General features: G+C 51.7%; 1 long non-coding RNA gene across 1 annotated transcript; it reads left to right on the top strand.

Annotated features, from left to right (window-relative positions):
- Positions 1-1,328: 1,328 nt before the first annotated feature.
- Positions 1,329-4,679, top strand: LOC120944972. Its single transcript, XR_005750529.1, has 2 exons — positions 1,329-2,042; positions 2,077-4,679. It is a non-coding gene; the product is annotated as an uncharacterized LOC120944972 (long non-coding RNA).
- The last annotated feature ends 809 nt before the right edge of the window (positions 4,680-5,488 follow it).

The following is a 5,488-nucleotide window of genomic DNA, read 5'->3' as shown; positions in this document are numbered from 1 at the left end:
TTTTAGTAAGTGGCTGAGTTCGGGATTCTATGAGAGGGGGGGGGGGGGGGGGGGTGTGGTGGTTAACCAAACCCGTTTTTAAAGTTGGTGTAAGGATGTGAACAGAGTTGGGTAGGGGCTGCGGACCCCAGCGTGCAGTGTCATGTGGTCTGGTCTATTCACAATCGGTGCAAAGCAGGAAGGTCCCATGATGTCGCTGCGCACTTCAGGGTTCATGTGCGTTTAATTGGTGGATATGGAGCTGTGCAAGTGATGCTTAGAAAAGCAAAGGGGCAGCTGGGAGTGGGATCTCGGTTGCATAAGACAATTGGGCATGCACCAGGGGGGAGCGGGACGCAGTTTGGCATCATCATCATCTGAGCACACAGTAGTAGCCTGCTGTGTTTTGTGACCTTGGCCTGGAAGATTGATCGTATGTGAGATCACAGGGTCATGGAAGACACAAGGTCATTCTTCCCAATGGACGCCAATGTAAGGGACATTCTTCCCACTAGCCACCAATGGAGCAGGTGGTGTTCTCGGTGGCCGCCGGGTGTAAGGGGGCGTTCTTCCCACTGGCCGCCGGGTGTAATGGGGCGTTCTTCCCACTGGCCGCCGTTGTAGTGGGGCGTTCTTCCCACTGGCCGCCGTTGTAGTGGGGCGTTCTTCCCACTGGCCGCCGTTGTAGTGGGGCGTTCTTCCCACTGGCCGCCGTTGTAGTGGGGCGTTCTTCCCACTGGCCGCCGTTGTAGTGGGGCGTTCTTCCCACTGGCCGCCGTTGTAGTGGGGCGTTCTTCCCACTGGCCGCCGGGTGTAATGGGGCGTTCTTCCCACTGGCCGCCGGGTGTAATGGGGCGTTCTTCCCACTGGCCGCCGGGTGTAATGGGGCGTTCTTCCCACTGGCCGCCGGGTGTAATGGGCGTTCTTCCCACTGGCCGCCGGGTGTAATGGGCGTTCTTCCCACTGGCCGCCGGGTGTAATGGGACTTTCCTCCCACTGGCCACCGGGTGTAAGGGGACTTTCCTCCCACTGGCCACCGGGTGTAAGGGGACTTTCCTCCCACTGGCCACCGGGTGTAAGGGGACTTTCCTCCCACTGGCCACCGGGTGTAAGGGGACTTTCCTCCCACTGGCCACCGGGTGTAAGGGGACTTTCCTCCCACTGGCCACCGGGTGTAAGGAGACTTTCCTCCCACTGGCCACCGGGTGTAAGGGGGTTTTCCTCCCACTGGCCACCACTGGCCACCGGGTGTAAGGGGGTTTTCCTCCCGCTGGCCACCGGGTGTAAGGGGGTTTTCCTCCCGCTGGCCACCGGGTGTAAGGGGGATTTCCTCCCTCTGGCCACCGGGTGTAAGGGGGCTTTCCCTCCCACTGGCCGCCGGGTGTAAGGGGACTTTCCCTCCCACTGGCCACCGGGTGTAAGGGGACTTTCCTCCCACTGGCCGCCGGGTGTAAGGGGGCTTTCCCTCCCACTGGCCACCGGGTGTAAGGGGACTTTCCCTCCCACTGGCCACCGGGTGTAAGGGGACTTTCCCTCCCACTGGCCACCGGGTGTAAGGGGACTTTCCTCCCACTGGCCGCCGGGTGTAAGGGGGCTTTCCTCCCACTGGCCGCCGGGTGTAAGGGGGCTTTCCTCCCACTGGCCGCCGGGTGTAAGGGGGCTTTCCTCCCACTGGCCGCCGGGTGTAAGGGGGCTTTCCCTCCCACTGGCCGCCGGGTGTAAGGGGGCTTTCCCTCCCACTGGCCGCCGGGTGTAAGGGGGCTTTCCCTCCCACTGGCCGCCGGGTGTAAGGGGGCTTTCCCTCCCACTGGCCGCCGGGTGTAAGGGGGCTTTCCCTCCCACTGGCCGCCGGGTGTAAGGGGGCTTTCCCTCCCACTGGCCGCCGGGTGTAAGGGGGCTTTCCCTCCCACTGGCCGCCGGGTGTAAGGGGGCTTTCCCTCCCACTGGCCGCCGGGTGTAAGGGGGCTTTCCCTCCCACTGGCCGCCGGGTGTAAGGGGGCTTTCCCTCCCACTGGCCACCGGGTGTAAGGGGGCTTTCCCTCCCACTGGCCACCGGGTGTAAGGTGCGGCGTTCCTCCCACTGGCCGCCAATGTAAGGGGACCGCTAAAATAAACTTTATTCCAGCACATTAGGTAACGCTTCACACCAGCACCTTCTTTGAGGCGCTCTACTGGGGCTTAACCATAGAAACAAGCCCTAGTAGGTGGTTGGAACAGTTCAATAAGTGATGCTGGTGTGGAGGTTTTTCTGATGTGCTGCAATAAAGCTGATTTTAGCGGTGTTGGGGCTTCATTTCTACCCTGGTTTGGGAAATACTGCTGGAATCTTTTTATTTTTTTCCCCTTTTATGGCCGATAAAAAATTTCCCTTCGGAGGGAAAAATGACTTTTTGGGGGGGGGGGTTTGATCACTCATGGGTCCAACAATAAACCCGTCCTAACAGTTATAACTTTTATAGGAATCGCCGGTCCTGGATTTGCTGCAGACAGAAATCCCATAAAGCAGTGATGGAGAACCTTGGCACCCCAGATGGTTTGGGACTACAGTTCCCATGATGCTCCTCTACACTGCAGAGTGCATTAGCATTGTGGGAAATGTAGTTCCGAAACATCTGGGGGGCGCCAAGGTTCACCGTCACTGCTGTAAAGCATCTGATGGTGTCGTGGGCGGACTTCAGAAAGGTCAATGGCGTAAATTGGCAGAACGGGCGCTAACCTGGGACAGATGATTGGTTACGTGCGCTGTGTGCGTCCTTCATGTATTTGTTCCTGCACAGTTTACTGCTTCTTTCACTTAACTGAAGCCCAGAGCCCCTGAACAGCAGTAAATCACAAAGCGGAAGTAAGCCCACAGATTTTAATGTTTTAAAAAAAAAAAAAGTTACACTTCTGGGACGGTCAACTGTCACATTTGGGCCCCCCCCCCCCCCATATATAGGTCCGCTCAGCTTTACACATTAGTCATAATTTATTTTTGTACAGAATAAAGGGACTAGTTTTCTTACCTGCGCTGAGGTCACGGCGTACAATATGGCTCCTCCCATGTTCTCTCAGTGACGACACCCCCCCTGATTAGGCGTTAAACAGACGACCTAAATCTGTTTTTAGTGAATTATTTTTCTCTGTGACCTTCTTTTGATATCGTCCTTTAAATTCACATCACCGGCTCGGGCGGCTTTTACCATTTTTCTCAGCGGACGCCATGTTTGTCGGGGAAAGTGGGGGGGAGCCAATAATTAAGTAGCCTGAGCTGAGGAACGTGCTGCCTCTGCACGCTAAAGAACTGCCAGTCTCGGCATGCCAGCTGCTATGGTATTTCTATACCCCCCCCATCATTCTCGCTTGAAATGCGCAGATTTTTCTAATCATGCTGTATATCAAAACCCCTCCCCCACCCCATCATTGCAGTGCCTGTGGGAGTGGCCAAGCCAAGTGTCCTCCCCCTTCCATCTCTAAAAATGTGAATGTTATACCATAGAGCGGTGATGGCACCCCAGATGTTTTGGAACTACATTTCCCATGATGCTCAACTTGCACTGCAGTGTAGAGGAGCATCATGGGAAATGTAGTTCCAAAACATCTGGGGGTGCCGAGGTTCACCATCCCTGCCATCGAGGCTACACCCAATTCTAATTATGCTGTACACAAAACCACTCCCCCCTTCACTGTAGCGCCTGTGGGAGTGGCCAACTCAAGTGTCCTCCCCCCATCTCTAAAGTTTGTAATTGGAGGCTACGCTCATTTCTATTTGTGCTTTACATTAAAACCCCTCCCCTTTTACTGTAGTGCCTGTGGGAGTGGTCAAGCATCCCAGCCCCTCTCCTCTCTAAAATCCAAATGTTATATAATAGAGGGCTACTCCCATTTCTAATCATGCTTTAAATTAAAACCACGCCCCCTTTCAATGCATTCTGTGGGAGTGGCCAAGCCAAGTATCCACCCCCTTACCTCTCTAAAAATCTGAATGTTATACCATAGAGGCTACTCCCATTTTCTAATAATGCTTTATATTAAAAAAACCCTCCCCTTTTCTGCATTGTCTGTGGGAGTGGCCAATTATCCTCCCCTTGCCTCTCTAAAAATCCGAATGTTATACCATAGAGGCTACGCCCACTTCCAATCGTGCTTTACATTTAAAAAACACTCCCCTGTCACTGCAGTGCCTGTGGGAGTGGACAAGACGAGTATCCTCCCCCTTCCATCTCTAAAAATCTGAATGTTATACCATAGAGGGCTACGCCCATTTCTAATCGTGCTGTACACAAAACCCCTCCCCCTTCACTGCAGTGCCTGTGGGAGAGGCCAACTCGAGTGTCCTCCCCCCATCTCTAAAGTCCGTAATTGGAGGCTTTGCTCATTTTCTAATCATGCTTTACATTAAAACCCCCTTCACGTCCACTGCAGTGCCTGTGGGAGTGGCCAAGCGCCCCCCCCCCAAAAAAAAATCGGAATGTTTTACACCATAGAGGCTACGCCCATTTCTAATCGTTTTACATTAAAACCACCCCCACCTTCACTGCAGTGCCTGTGGGAGTGGCCAAGAATCTGACCCCACCCCACCCCCCATCGGAAAGTCCGAACTTTATATTGTAGAGACATAAAAGATTGTGTATCTATTTATCTTTCGGGTTTTATACATTGAATTTAATGATATTTTTGGTGACAAACTCTTGTTGCTTTAATAAAAACATTTTAAACCTAAATTTTGGCTCTTGTGATTGGATGATCTGATGGCTTCTTTATTTCTTTCTTTTCTTTCTTTCTTAATCGCTGTTTGTAGGAGGTTCACCCTCTCTTTTTATCCTGGTGTCACCGAGACAGGAAGTGATGGGGAATCCAAAATGTTACAGGTGTCCCCAGAACAGGAATAGAAGGGAAATCTACTAATGGGGGACACCTGTCCCCACCAGCCATGATCTGCTGACATTGTATTCCCAATGGTTTCATTACAAGGTTTTCTTTAAAAAAAAAAAAAAAAGTAATTAACATGGTAATGGGGGGCTGTCATGCGTGGGGCGCCTGCCCCCCCCCCCCCCCCGTGAGAAACGCCTCACTAGGGAACACATTTAACCCTTTAATCACCCCGTAGTGTTAGCCCCCTTCCCTGCCAGTGACATTTACACAGGAACTGCATTTTTATGGCACTAATCGCTGTATAAATGTCATTGGTCCCAAAAAGCGTCCGCTCTGTCCGCCGCAATGTCACTCTCTTGCTAAAAAATCGCCGGCGTTACTAGTAAAAAAAAATTATAAAAATGACATAAATCTATCGACTATTTTGTAGACGCGATAACTTTTGCGCAAACCAATCAGTATCCCTTATAGAAATTTTACCAAAAATTAGTAGAAGAATATAAGGGACAAAAAACAAATTTCCTCATCAGTTTAGGTGTGTGTGGAGAGAGATATAGAGGCGGAAGGGGATATTTATTAGAACACATTTTTATGTTGTGTGTGTTTTTTTTTTTTATTTATTTGTTTTTTTTTTAAATTTGTCGCTTTTTTTGTT

The sequence above is a fragment of the Rana temporaria genome, chromosome 7 (assembly GCF_905171775.1).
Source record: "Rana temporaria chromosome 7, aRanTem1.1, whole genome shotgun sequence".
NCBI lineage: Eukaryota > Metazoa > Chordata > Amphibia > Anura > Ranidae > Rana > Rana temporaria.
Note: the sequence above shows the minus strand (reverse complement) of the source record. Positions and strands in the feature narration are given on the sequence as shown.